The sequence below is a fragment of the Scleropages formosus genome, chromosome 21, assembly GCF_900964775.1.
Source record: "Scleropages formosus chromosome 21, fSclFor1.1, whole genome shotgun sequence".
Classification (NCBI taxonomy): Eukaryota; Metazoa; Chordata; class Actinopteri; order Osteoglossiformes; family Osteoglossidae; genus Scleropages; species Scleropages formosus.
In genome coordinates, this window is record NC_041826.1 from 10171811 (window position 1) to 10187681 (window position 15871).

A 15871-nucleotide genomic window follows, 5' to 3' on the forward strand; every position below is an offset into this window, starting at 1 on the left:
GTGTGTCTCATGAAGGAAATTGGACCTGAGTGAGAACAAGCCTCAGAGGACATGCATCTGGTCTTCCAGGTCTTCTGACTTTTCTGGAAGTCCCGCCGTTGTGTAAATATGTGAGTTGACCACCCATGTATGCACATTTTAAGGGTCCAATGTATGTAACTGCCCAACCCTCCCAAAAGATGCATTGATGCATCTTTTGAAAATTACATTCCTTTATTACCCTTTCAGATTGTAATCTTAAAATATATATAATATATATGATATATATATATATGAATATGTGCCATTTTTTCTAGTATAATTTAGTCTGCTCCCATTTACATAACCACATCAAAGCAGGTTTGTTTAACATTTGTAAAGGTGCAATGTACAATCCTGCAACGGTCATTGTAACCAAGTCTGAACCCCTTGAACTTTCCCACAAAATCTTTGCTGTTAGTGTTTTTATGGATAAAAAGAATTTATATGTTTTTTAATCATTTCAATAACTGCATAATATCCATAATCTCATCACCATATATTGCTGCCCTCTTTTTCAGTTATTTATATGTTTTAAGTTTAATATTGATCTGAGCTTCTTTCATTATTATAATTTATTGATGAACAGTGTATATGTATATATATATGTATATATGAGTGGATGAGTGTCTGTGACTAGTTCTCGTCAGCTGAGTTCTTTTTCTGCTAGGCCCAGTGCTCTGTTCAGCCCAGCCGAGTCTGGCTTCGCTTTCTGATTTGTTTTGTCCCCTCGGGTTTTATCCGCTCTTTTTCCAACATTTATGTGACACACGGGAAAGTGTTCACCCTCAAACACAATCGTAACCTCAGCCTGGCTGCCGCACTTCTTGTCTTTCTTCCTAAGATATATTTTCACACACACACACACACACAAAATTTTCTTTGGCATCCTGTGTCTCCCAGCTGCCAAATTTACGACACCACCCCCTCGAGGTCAGCCAATCTCAATATACCATGTTTTTATACACCACTGGGGCTAAGTGCCATCAGATGGATACTTTCCTCAGCTGCTCCTTCTTTCACTTGTTTTTTAGGATCCTTGAATATTCAGCTTGGTAGGAATAAGCTTTGACACAAAGAATTTCTAGGAAGTTGCTTAAGCCCCATCCCCAAACATGTAGTGTCATATAAACACAAAGATTGTCCTCTTTAAAATGGATTAGGGATCAGGCTTGTAGGATGTCCCTTTTTGGAGATATTCTTAAAAACTGTTGTCCTCTAGAGTGGACAAAAATGGATGGCTGGGTCTCAGGAGAGTAATGGAGATTTTGTTGAGGTTGCTTTAGTCTTGCTCACCTAAGTATAGGTGTGAGCATCCTGCTCAATGGTATCATTCCTGTCCACTTTGTCCCTTCATGGGACTAGAGCAAACTTCAGTTAGGGTTAAATTCTGCTAACAAAAAGTGTGTGCTGGGGAGCTGTTTGACTGGAAAAGGATCAACACCTTAATGATGCCCACTTTTACTGTCCTCGCCGTCTTCGACAGTGTACCCAGTGCACTGCAGGGCTGCCTATAAGGTGCTGCATGGTGCAGGACAGTGGATGCATGGCTGATGGTACCTGTCCATGGTGGGCCAATCAGAGGCCTGGACAGAGGTCAGGGTGAGGGCCTTAGTACACTAGCTCCTGTGTGTCAGTGTAGTTGTACGCATCTGTATGTAAACAGCAATAGTTATACATTCTCACTTGCCATGGTTCAGCAGGTGGTGCTCGTGCCTCACAGAACTTGGGTTACGTGTTCAGACACACGATCGAATCTAGCTCAGTTTTGTGCAGAGTTTACATGTTCTCTAAACATTTGTTTCAGGTGAAGTTTGTGTGTGTGGGTGAGAGAGAGGGAGAGAGTGGGTGAAGGTGTGTAGTACATAGCTCCAGTGTGTAAATGTGTGAATGACTGTAGGGTAATGTACTGTAATGCAATGTTTCTACCACTGTAAGTCACCACACAGTAACCATTGTAAGCTGCTGAGGGGAAAGTGCCTGCCAAATGAATAAATGTAAATGTTTAAGTATTTCATGAAACAGAAAATGTTACATATATTAATTTTTTGTGTCATGTTGCTAGGTAACACCTCATGGAGTTGTTCGCCTTGCTATGTTGTGAGCTGATTGGTGGACTGGCTTGGGTGGGCGCAGTCTATTGCCATCTGCCTATCACTTGTGATCTCCCTGTAGTCCTAGCGCCCTCTGAAGGTTTCCAAGTCGGGTCCTGATGTGGCAAGAGTGGCTGTTGGACGTGGCTGGTTTAGGGGGGTGTCTTTTGTACTGAGCTGTGAGTTGCTGTGAAGAGAGCAGAGGCTCCAGGTTTGGGACTGACAGATCACCTGACAGCTATGGGAATGACAGGACCCCCCCCCCCGAGGTCCCAGAGGAAGATGTCTGTTTACCACAGGTTACTGTCTCACTGGCTTAGAAGGACAGCTCTGTGTGATAGACAGTGCAGAGAAGATGTGAATGATGGACAGTGGAGGTATGTTATATTTATGAATAAATAAATGAATACATACATGATGCTCAATTAATTCCAATGCCACAAAAACAAGAAATGAGGAGAGACGTCCACGCCAGTGGCAGTACAGATGAGTTCAGTGTGACCCTGGGGGTCAGGAGGACCCGAGGCCTGCCCTCGCTGGCGCCCCCTGTTGAGCACAGTTAGCTTAGCAAGCCAATGCTCAGCTGCAGCAGCGGAGAGCGGTGGGCATGTCCCACATGGCCCCCGTCATACTCGGTGAACTACCACGGTAACATGGGCAGCGCTGTGCGCATGATATTACCACAGGATGGCCACTGTGTTACGAAAGATTCTCTACACAGCTTCACAGCTTTTGTGTTTTTCTTTTACCGTGAAACTCAGTTTTTTATTCTATCAATATTTTATGAGACTTTAAACACCCATGTTAAATAGTTAGTTTACTTAGCTGATGATTTTTTTCCCATGGTGAATTACAGACTGTAACCAGTTTAGTGGACCGTGTTTTGTACCTTTCTCAACGAGAGCCATTAGATCCTGGGACTTGAGCTTATAGCCTTGCGTTACATGTGCAGTGTGTACATGGGATGCAGTTCACACACTGCTGCAAAAGAAACTTTGACACTAGTCTACAAATGAAGCAAAGCTGTTTTTCTGTTATGGTGCTCTAGTAAATCCGTCACACTCGGGGACCTGGTGTGTTGAGCTACACTCCGCTGGAGGTGTTTGCTGAGTATTGCTCAGATCAAAGCTCTTCTGACTGCCAAAATCACTGAGCCCTGGACCAGTCCACATAGATGAAGTCTCCATTCTTATTGCATAAGGAACTGTTTGAAAAAATAGGCTATTTTAATTTTATAATGCTCCCGAGCTTGATTTGGCACTGTGTGTCATGTGTGTTTATCAAGTGCTGGTTTTATTGGAATTATTTTCATTGATGGGTTTATTGTTGAAGCTTGATATCTTACAGGCTTTCTTACACCCCAAATGCTGTGTGTGTGTGTGTGTGTGTGTGTGTGTGTGTGTGTGTGTGTGTGTGTGTGTGTGTGAGATACACCCCCCACTTATTTCCACCCGCTCATTCAGACTCTGAAATGTGATGTTGAAGGAATGGAAAAATACTGAGAGATGAGCTGGCTTATAAATAATAAACATCTGTCTGTTTGGAATCATTTATTTATTGAACCACATTAAAAAGTTGCATTGTACAGTGTATTTCAGGGTATTTCAATGTGTTTCTTGTCTCGCCTCCTTCCTGCGTTCACACTCGGGTTCCACCTGTTCGTGGAAGTGCAGTGACACTATGCGACACGTAGGAGGACCTTACACCCGAGCTCTTTCTCACATCACAGGGCTTTCAAGTGCTCTGAGTGCGAAATTGGCCTCGTGAAAAGAGGCCAAAATGAAATGACAGACACAGCTGATACCATGCAAATCTGTGAAGTTCAACAAGTGTAGGGAAAATATTTCCCTCATGAGTAATTCTCAGGAATTCATATGTTCCGTTCAGACCTTTCGGCTCACTGGCTTCCTTTCCTCCGCTGACAGTGAAATGGGGGCAGGGAGGGTTGTGGGGGTGCAGTAAGGTGGGGTCGGGTGGAGCAACCGCTTATCAGACACACGACTCGCTGTCCAATTCCCCACATCTCTCATACCTCTGAAGATCAACTTGGCTGTGGTGTTACCATGTTACCAACATGTTACTGCAGCATTACTGCAGTGTTATCAAAATGTTAGTGCATGTTACCACAGTGTTACCAAAATATTACCAAAAATGTTACAATGGCGCTAAAATGTTACTGAAATACCACTACACTATTATCACAATCCTACCTAGACTCATTATCCTCAGTTCAGGGTAAGTACCTTGACCAAGGGTACTACAGTAAGAAGTGGGATTTGAACCTGTGCCCTTCAAGTAGAAGGCAGGAGCTCTAAACACTATGTCACCTGCTGTCTTAATGGCACAGTAACCGCTTCATTGTGCCATTGAGTGTGAGCACTGTGGAAATGCCCATCCTGTTCCTCCTGGTTCTCAGAACCTGGGCAGAGAAGTCTCCCTCCCTCCGCTGCTTCACAAGCGTTCACGTGCTCTTTGAAACATGCTCACCCATATGAGGTGGGATTTTATCTCATTACAGAACCTGAGATGAGAGGTGGGATTGGAAATCGCAGCGTTCAGCTGGCTCCTGTGCGCTTTGCACCTTGACAGCCTGTTCTCCCCACAGAGAGGGGTCTTCTCCCTGGGGGTTTGGCTAATATAGCACACTCATCTGTGCATCTCGCAGGTCTCTGCAGACCCTCTCACAAGGGGATCCTTTCCTCTGCCTTTTGCTGTTTGTCTCGCAATGCCTCTCCATTTCTCCTTCCTCCTTTACAGCAACAAAACGGCTTAATCCTCACAGATACTCAAATGCTTCAAGGCCTGTATGTGCAGAGAGTGAGTGAGCAAGCAAGACAGAGAAGGAGAGAGCTGGGATAAATTTCTTTATGAAACTCATCTGTATTGGCCTGAGGCCCACCGCTATGAAACAGAATCACATGTAAATGAACCTTTTCGCATTCTGCGGAGGTCTGACACAGGTTCAGTACAGTCTTGGAGTCTGTTCTGCACTTGTGCCAATAGAGCCTGAGCTCAGAAGATGATGCCATTGGCCGACGTTGCCATGATGCACCTCCTTCAGCGCTATCGGACAGTCGGCTTCCTGCCCATGTCCTCAGGACTATTAATTCCTAAAAGGATGCTTTTCCGGGGCATTTCTGACATCTTTTTGTGTACATCTCTTACAGGAGGTTAGAAGATACCTTGCCAGTATTGGCACACATCTTGGTTGAGGTCTCTTCATACTACAGTCCCCATGCCTCTGCTTTCCCCTAGGTTTCCGCTGCAGTCACCTGACTGCAGTCCTCCAAGTCTGACTTGTTCACCAGCATCGGTAGGATCTGCTCTTCTCTCACAGGATCTTCTCTCAGCTCATCTCAATTCCCATTATTAGCGGGTCAAACTATAATTTTTCGAATATATTTATCTACAAATAGATAGATAAATCCTAGATATAAAAAAGTATGTGGCCTAAAATGAAAAATTAACCAAAATAAAAAGTATTTGTATGTCTGACAATGATACACATCAACATATTTTTAAGTTTTAGAAATATAATGATTGAACTCTAGGACTTAAGCAAATTACTAAACATAGTGCCCTGAATTGTGCAGGAGAGAACATAATTTTTTGACTTTCAGTTTCACCTTCAGGCTCCAAGACAAACATTTTATTATACTTTATCATGTTATAAAAGCTGTTCATATGATTTAAGTAATAGTTAATAATAACATGTTTATACAGTTTATTACTAGAAGTTTTTTTGAATCTGCTATTTTCGTTGTGAGTTAGGTTTACCATAGTCAATGCTCTGATTGGTCAATTCTTTCATGTGACAGGAAGCAGGAAGTAAGAAGTATATCCAGTAATTGATAATGTTATAGAAGAACAATAGCATGCTTTTCAGAGTAGAGCATCCATCCATCCGTCCATTTTCTTGACTGCTTAGTCCTTCAAGGGTTGTGGTGGCAATAGGGAGAGCGGAGAAGCCCAGACACCCCTGTCCCTTACAGCTTCCTCCAGCTCAACTCGGGGGATCCCCAGCAGCTCCCAGGCCAACTGGGAGATATAATCTCTCCAGAGGGTCTTGTCCCAGTTGGCCGTGCCTGGTATACTCCCAAAGGGAGGCACCCTGGGGGCAATTTACCAGATGCCTGAACCACCTCAACTGGCTCCTCTCAATGTAGAGGAATAGCGGCTCTACTCTGAGTTCCTCCCGGGTGACCAAACTCCTCACCCTGTCAAGGAGAGTGAGTCTCACCACCCTGCAGAGAAAACTCATTTCAGCTGCTTGTATCCGCGATCTTATTTTTTTGGTCATTATCCAGAGTTCATAACCATAGGTGAAGGTAGGGACGTAGACCGACGGGTAAATGGAGAGCTTTGCCTTATGGCTCAGCTCACCCTTCACCACTACAGACCGGTACAGCAACCGCATTACTGCTGCTGCTGCTCCCAGTCTGTGGCCGATCTCACGCTCCCTTCTTCCCTCACTCGTGAACAAGACTCCAAGATACTTGAACTCCTCCACCTGGGGCAAAAACTCTCCCCTTACCTGGAGGGGGCATACCATCCTTTTCTGTGAGAGAACCATGGACTCAGACTTTGAGGTGCTGATCCTCATCCCCACCGCTTCCCACTCGACTGCAAACCATTCCAGTGCGTGCTGGAGGCATCCATGTAACGGTGCTAAGAGGACATCATCATCTGCAGAAAGTGGAGACATCATCTTTTGGCCCCCACATAGAATGCCCTCTTGACCTCAGCTGCGCCTTGATATCCTGTCTATGAAAACCACAAATAGGAGTGGGGACAAGGCACAACCTTGGCATAGTCCAACACCCACATTGAACAGGCTTGACTTAATGTCAAGTATGTGAACACAGCTCTTGCTCTGTGTGTACAGAGACCGAATGGCCCGCAGTAGTGGCCCCGGCACCCCATACTCCCGAAGCACCTCCCACAGAATTTCTCTGGGAACACGGTCGTCGGCCTTCTCCAAGTCCACAGAACACATGTAGACTGGATTAGCGAAATCCCATGCCCCCTCAATTACCTGTGAGAGGGTGAAAATCTGGTCCGCTGTTCCACGGCCAGAACAGAATCCGCATTGTTCCTCTTTAATCTGAGGTTCAGCAATCAGCCGGAGCCTCCTTTCCAGCACCCTGGCATAGACTTTCCCAGGGAGGCTGAGAAGTGTGATACCCCGATAGTTGGCACACACTTTCTGGTCCACTTTCTTAAAGATAAGGACCACACCCCAGTTTGCCAATCCAAAGGCACTCTCCCTGCGGTCCATGTACTGCAGAGGCATGTCAGCCATGACAGCCCCACAACTTCCAGGGCCTTAAGCATTTCCGGGCGAATCTCATCCACCCCCGATATTTTGCCATAGTGGAGCTTTCCAACTACTTCAGTGACTTCCACCAGGGAAATTGACTCTGATACCCCGGAATCCTTTGGCTCTGACTCCTGTAAGTGAGGCGTATCTCTCGGGTTTAGGAGTTCCTCAAAGCGCTCCTTCTGCTTCCCAACAATGTCCTCATTTGAGGTCAGAGTTTCTCCACCTTTGTTGAGCACAACTTGAGCGAAGCTCCTTCAAGCCTTCCTGAGCCGGCAGATGGTTCTCCAGAATCTCTTTGAGGCCAACCGAAAGTCATTTTCCATGGCCTCTCCAAACTCCTCCCATTCTCCCGATTTTGCTTCTGCAACTGCAGCCGCTGCTGCCTTTTTAGCCTGCTGGTACCTATCTGCTAAGTAAGAGTCTCCAGACCCAACCAGGCCCTAAAGGCCTCCTTTTTCAGCTAGACAGCTTCCCTCACCACTGGTGTCCACCAGTGGGTTCTTGGGTTGCCGCCATGACTGGCACCAACAAGCTTTTAGCCACAGCTGTGCCTGGCTCCTTCCACGATGGAGGTTTTGAACAGGGTCCATTCAGACTCCATGTCCCCTACCCCCTCCGGGACACGGGAGAAGTTATCATGGAGGTGGGAGTTAAAATCCTTCTGGACAGGGTCCTCCGACAGTCATTCCCAGCACACCCTCACTATACGCTTGGGTCTACTGGGTCTGTCCATTAGTTTCCACACTATCTGATCCAGCTCACCACCAGATGGTGATTGGTTGACAGCTCAGCAGTTCTCTTTACCCGAGTGTCCAGAACATGTGGCCTCAAGTCAGATGAAACGACAACAAAGTCAATCATTGACCTTTAGCCCAAGGAGCTCTGGTACCAAATACACTTGTGAGCATCTTTGTGTTTGAACACGGTGTTTGTTATGGACAAACCATGGCTAGCACAGAAGTACAATAACATTTCACCATTCGGGTTTAGGTTGGGCAAACAATTCTTCCCAATCACCCCACTCCAGATTTCCCAGTTACAGCCAACGTGAGCGTTGAAGTCCCCCAGCAGGACTATAGAGTCTGCAGGTGAGGCCCTGTCCAGAACACCACCCACTCTCTCCAAGAAGGTTGAATATTCTGAACTGCTGTTTGGTGCATAAGCACACACACAACAATAAAAGTTTTCCTTTCTGCAACCTTAAATCTCATTGACGCGACCCTCTCGTCTACCGGGACAAACTCCAACTGTATGGCAGCCAGCCGGGGGCTTGTGACTATCCCCACACCTGCCTGGCGACTCACACGGTGCAACTCCTGAGAAGGAGAGAGACAGCCACTATCGAGGAGTTTGGTTCCAAAGCCAACACTGTGAGTGAAGGTGAGCCCAACTACATCTTATCGATATCTCTCAACCTCCTGCACCAGTTCCGGCTCCTTTCCCCCCAATGAAGTTACATTCCATGTGCCAACAGCCAGTTTCTGCTGCAAGGATCCGTGGCGCCATCCACCACAATGCCCCCTCCTGCTGCCTGAAAGGCATTGCACCTGACCCCCATGTTGGACATTGCGAGTGATGGACCCACATGGCCCCTCCACGTTGCCTTTTTGGGTTGTGACCGGCAGGGGATCCAGAGTAAAGCAGACAATGGATAAAATACCTGTTGTAGATGTAAACTAAGTTTCATGTGTGCAAACTTGTCATACATGAACCGCAGTGCGAGCGCTGCTATGGTGCCTGACTAGTACTGCATAGATCATATTATACAGCTACTTAGGAACTGCAATTTCCTAAATGCCTTCCATGTCTTCCAGTGTTTCCCATCAGTGTGACACTCACAGGTACAACAGCAGGACCACTTCTAGGATTTAAACTTTCTGCATGTGTGAATACACACCCAGCTGGCAGTGGAAGGGTTACAGCACAGTTACAGTGTCCATTTCCTGAGGAATGCCCTTCTCTCCTGTTCAGTTATGAAACCCTCCTTTACATCGTTTACATCAGTTACACCAGCATTTGATGTGAAGCGGTAAAAAGCCCCCTGCCAACGACAGGCTTCCAAAGCCACACTGTTCAGTGTCAAGCTGAAAACTCACAGCCTGAGAGGGGCTCTTAGACTTGTGTGGTGTGCAGAGGAATCCCTGCAATTGTGCCTTTCATTTTGTTTATTGCTATGGTACCAATGCGATACGCTATAGAATTCAGACTAAATTGTTTATTCAGGACATCCACCAGATGTAAAGTACCGTGCTCAAAGGGGTGACGGGTTAACAGGGGTGTAAGTGATGGAGTCACAACATCTGGCATGCATTAAAGGTCTCCATTTTCAGCTGACAGCATACAGGGGCCTTTGTTCTGGTTGCAGATCGCATTCAGGAGAGGCTGATCTTCACACTAGGATGCTGTTAGAAACCTGGGTTCCTTCTACTGATAACACATCACTAATTAGCATGATAAAGGTGCAGAGGCATCCTGGGAAAGGAGCTTTTTAAAGCAGCTGAATGAATTTGCAGTGTGGGCCAAAAATGGCAAACAGCGGCGCTAAAACACGTGAGGAACCCATCTCATCTCCTCACCGCACCACACGTGGGTGTTCTTCAGATGAAAATGCTGTCGAATCTGTCGAAGCTCCTCCCTCCCAGGCTACATCAGCGGCTGGTGAGCTGTGCTGAGGGATCTTGCCACGGGCCTCAGACAGAGACACGGTCATTCTGCAGATGATTCGGTCTTACTGGTGGATTGAATGGTTTGCTCGTTCACAACCAAGAATTGTTTACAGGATTTAATAAAAAGTGTGCTTCGAAACATGTTTGATTGTGCACCGTCACTTGTAAGAAGCGTGTGCTGAGAGCAGCGCAGTGGCACAGCGGGTACCACTGGTGCCTCACAGTTTCTGGTGCTGTGGGCAGAAGTTCACAACCCTCACTCTGTGTAGTTAGCGTGTTCTCCCTGTGTTTGTGTGGGTGTCCCCCAGGTGCTCTGGTTTCTTCCCACAGTCCAAGGACATGAGTTTCAGGTGAACTGGTGACTGGTGAATAGCCTCTAGTGTGTGTGTGTGTGAGTGAATGAATGTGTGGGATTTCCCTGTGATGAATATGCTGATGAATACTTCCCCTCCGTACAAACAGCATCCATTGGACTTACCCATACTGTATTGGGTCCTGTGTCCAGGATGGCCGTCACATCAGGTCACCACGGATGTTGCTAGAAACTGATTCCCTTCACTTTAATTATGTCTGCTATGTTAAATATTTCACAAGCTTGCGGAGGGGGTGGGGAATTTGGGGGGGGTGGGGGGGGTGGGGGGGGGTGGCTGAGCTAATTAGCAACACGAGCGCTATGGACCTCCAGTCCAGTGTAAATCTTCGCTGACAAACAAGCCTGTCGTTTCTCGTTGCTGTTCGTTAGCGGCGGTAAAGTACTCGACTGGAGCCGCAGGAGTGAATGGAAAGTGTCTCGGATTAAATAGGCGTTTTAATCAGCAGAAGCACTTCTCTCCTGATAATGAGACTTCCATAATTCCATCACCCTCCAGCGCAGCCATAACTTCATGTCTTGGTTATATTCCCATGGTGTTTATGTCTTGTGGGTAGAGCCATGCTTCATACACTTTTTTTCCATCCTGCCCATGCGTGACCCTCCCTTCGGATGAGCAGTTATGACAGTGAGAGAGTCTTTCTTATCCCTAACATTTGTCTCAGAATGTTTTTTGCTATTTTATAAGGCCCAAATACCCAATTCTTCATGGTTGGGCCCATGAAACAGCACAGGAACCATGGTGAACATCTGCTTATTAATGCACCATCTGCTGGCTCATGTTCCTGCAGGATTTGTGGGGCTGGATGGTAAAGACAGATTACAATGATAGGGCTCACATTTACAAAAGGTCGACTGTACGTTCGCCCTTAATCACAAAGCAGCACCAGCAGGACAGGAAGAAATATTGAAAAGCTGCCCGTCCCACGAATTACGACCGAGCTGCTGCATTAAACTGGGCACTGCGGTCAAGTCCCACGCCATTGTTGTCCTCCACAGTCTGCTCCAGTCCCTCCTATTTATATTCAGAAGAATATGAACGAGGCCCTCCTGTTCATATTTGGAAGTGGGTGGCAAAGCGGCACAGCGAGTAGCGCTGCTGTCTCACAGCGCCTGGGTGATGCGAGAGGACGTGGGTTCGACCCTTCTCAGTCTGTGTGGAGTTTCTATGTTTTCTGCGTGCGTTTCCTCCCACCGTCCAAAGACATGCTGTTCAGGTTCCCCCATAGTGTGTGAGAGACATAGAGAGAGTGTGTTCCCCTGATGTATGGATGAGTGACCCAGTGTAAGTCACCTTAGTGAATAAGGTGTGTGGGCTAGTAACACTACATAAAGTTCATTGGAAGTCGCTTTGCAGAAAAACGTCTTCTAATAAATAAATGTAAATATGTCTAGGACAAGACAGAATTCACATCCAGAGCCAAACAGGGGCGGTCTTGGATGCTCTGATGAGACGGACCAATGAGGGATTGAGGACACGGTGTCACCAGCCTCGGCTGCAGTCTCATGTCTCTCACACACACGTGCTGCTGCTATGCTTTAAGGCCGCTGTCATACAACACTAAAGAGGTGTGTGTGTGTGTGTGTGTGTGTGTGTGTGTGTGTGTGTGTGTGTGTGTGTGTGTGTGTGTGAGAGCCGCCTGCTTCCTGTTGTCCCACCTCACCTGCTGATACTGATTTGACCCTTTATTAGTTTTGCGTCAAGCACCACATGCCAACACAGAGCCACAGGTACCACTGAGGGAGAACACCCGGCATCGTTACAGCTGGCTCCACTTACCACAGTAAGATTTATTTCTTTAATTTTCTTTATTATGTCTCAGCGCTCCTTGGGAGCATTTTAAGAGAGGAACACCAAACAAAACACAAGGATCTGGAACTGAGTAGTGCGTGGGGGGCGGCGGGGCAGGCTATGCGCTGTTGCATCCTGACTCGACTCTTAACCGCTTTGCTTGGTGAGGGAGTCCAATTTCTCCGTCTATTTACTCCAAAAATTCCTGAACAAGATATGACCAAAATGTGGTACAGGTACGGTCGATCGTGGTTGCCGAATGTATGTATTTTTACCATCTCCAGCGGGAGGTACCAGAGTACACCCACGTGAAGCAATGTGGCAATCAGCAAGGTCAAAGGTCAGTGCTGACACAGCTCCCTACGAGCACCGCAACAGGAGGACTTTGTCTGTCGATTATACTAATGAGCTGTCCCTCCGTAGGGGGGCACTGACAGGCATCGGGATGCAATCAATTCGTTATGTAAATGAGCTCCTTTGCTGCCGCATCGTACTCAGTGCATCAATCAGGAGTTTCAGAGCAGCGCGATCGCTCACCACCGCCGCTCCTGGAAAGAGGCAGCGACCACACAGGCTCTCGCACCACGGCTCCACCTACTGGCAGCAGATGACGGTCCGCCCCCCCCCCCCCCCCCCCCGCATGCACAGCCCCTGCTGCCCATCAGCCTCCGGCTCACCTCCCCCAAAGAGGCCTGTGGCTGAAAACGGGAGGTGCCGATGTTTTATTCATTGAGCCTTCTGACCTAGCTAGTTGCTCTCGGCCCTGGAGCCGCTCATTCGCCGCGGGCTGTCGGGGCAATAAAGCACAAAGCATGGCGGGGGGAGGAGTGGGGAGTGCGGGCAGAAATACAGCGTGTAAAGGCTGAGTGAGGTGGTGTAGGGTGGGTTGGGGTGTCGCAGGTGGAGGTGCTCCACACACACCTGTGATGCTATGGAGGCAGAGAAGGGAGCTGTATGCCATGGAGTGTGTTATATTTTGATTGTTTCCCCGTTTAGTGTGTAACCCAACTACAGCTGCCACCTTGGCTTGTCTCACACACACACACACACACGGCGCATATTAGTGCCCGCATATTTCCCACACTGAAAACATCATCGTGCCTCTTTAGATTAATGCTCTTCTAATGAATATAAAAATATAAATGTGTATAAATGCGAATACCATGTGAATCTGTGACAGCCTGTAATGGGCATTAATAAACGAGGTAAAATATCTGAAATCCATCACTGTTCATTCCGCGAGACTCAGAGAGGTGCCACCAAGGTTACGCCAAGGAGGCCGTGTTTATTTTTGTTTAAGGCTCAGAGATTTTGTGAAAGACGAGTGTGTTGTCGTGTTCGGATTGTAACAAGTGTGTTGTCGAAGATAGAAATCGGATCATGTCAAGTCATTGCTCAGACCTAAAGGCACGACGCTGCCACAGCATACTTCAACACACTTGTCTCCAGAAGCGTTTCATGACTGAGATGTGTTTCAGAGCTTTTCGAAGCTGCACTTGAGATACAAATACAGTGCAAGTGTACCTCCCCCCTGACCCCCACCAAATGGTGATGGATGAAGTTGTGAAAGTTGTGCCACACATTTGATCACAATATTCTGTACGTTTAAACCATAAAAACAAATGGTTTGTCACCATAACCGCATTTCTTTGCCTTTTTCGGACTTTACGTGAAAAATCGCACATGGTCCGGCTCCTGAGCATAGACATGCTATTTGATTCTACTCACAGTCACTCTTCAGAGCTCCTCAGCTGCCCCTGTGCACACCCCCAAACGGCACACGAGAAGGTCTTCATGGGCACTAAAAAAAACATCATGGACCTAGCGACCGGACCTAGCCTTACATCACCTATGCGCAGGGGCTTCCACGCTGTGGTCACTCACTGGTCACACTACTTACTACCTGCTAGACAGGATCTAGCGGCAATGTTCTGTGAACTGATCATAACCATGTAACACACAGTAACGTGAAAAATAAAGTTTCACTTCTATGGTTATTGGGACAGATCCAATACCCACCCGGTGCCAAGTAACGTTATTTTTTCAGCCAAAAATCACTGCACATACAGAAGCCATTTGTGCCCAAGCAAGGTCAGCGAGATCCCAGCAGATTTATCCCAACCTCACACTGCGGATACTCAGACTCCTGTGATTATAATTCCAATGATTGCTGTCATCATCTGAGCATCTTTTCCGTCCGGGGTCACAGTTTCCCCGGTGTGTTCGGGGTCCGGCAAACTGTCAGAAAACAGAAACAATCTTCCCTCAGAGGGCAATCACTGCCATGATGGATGAGCCATAACCCTCCTTGGTAAAAGGTCAATGAGGACTACTATTATGATTATTATTATTAGTATTATAAATTTTAAAAATTCATCTAGTCATCTAGTTATTTTAAAAAGGTAACTGTTCACAAAATGCTCTTTCTGATAGCAGCAACAAGAGGGTACAGATCGATGGAGATCTACATGTGGGAACAATAAAAGGTTACAGTTTTATAAAATAAATACAGAAGCAGTAAAGCGAGAATGACTGAAGAAATACTAATAAAAACGGTGCCGTTCCGCCTTTACGGAGCTTCTTTTCTGACTCGACAACCTGCGATCGGACCTATATACTGTATATAAAACGATCGTTGTCCGCCCCCTAGCGGCCGCTCCAGGGCTCTGCCACTTCCGGAGAACACGGCCTCCTTGCAGCTCACCTGTTTGAACACTAGATGGCGCAGCGAATCCGCCATGTATTGTTAAGCAGCAAAGGCGCGTCTGGAACTGAGCGGGCGACTGCCTGTACTGGTACAATCAATGAGTTGTCTTTTTTTACAATGAGACACAGCTTAGTTTCCCCAAAAATAACAGTCCCCTCAATTATTTCTGGGTTGGAAATTCTGCGGTAAGTGTGGGGAAGCCAGAGAGCAGAAGGTTTAGAGATCTTCCAAATTTTGGAAGGATTCTCTTTAATTAAAAATGTGCTTCCCTGGCAAGAGCTGCCCGTTGCTAGAAGAGTCGGGAGCAATGACACCAAGCAACACGAATTATGGCAGTTCTCGTAACGAATCGGTGGTACCGCTATTGCTGAACTAAGAGGAAGCTACGGAAGGGCGTTAAGCGTCAAATTATGGCCTGTTAGTCCACGACTCGGTTCCCTGTTGGCGCACCGGTTCCACAGCGCCTAGGAATGGGGCTCCTCTGGGTTCCCGTCTGATGAGATACAGTTGCCTGGCAAGATGGCAAGATTATGAGCTGTTTGCTTGTGTTCTACTGGTCCTGAGGGGGAGAGGAACCTGGCAGCATGCGCACACAAAGACACACGCTCGTTCTTCTGTTCCCGGATTAGCCGCATTAGGGTGCTTCCGCTTTCCATCAAGATCACCTTGAGCGTGTCACGTTCTCTCCGATCGCAGGGGGTCTGTGCGTTAATTATCCAGCGCCGAGAAACACTGCGGCACACACCCCTCCCCCCAGCACAATGGCACTCACACACGCTTCGTGTTTGCTTGTGTATGTGACAGGCGGCCTTACGCAACCCTCAGAGGAGGTACGAGCGGCGACAGTCTTTTGATTAGTACGAATTTCTTCGAATGATGTTCTAGCGCCCTGGTGGAGCACA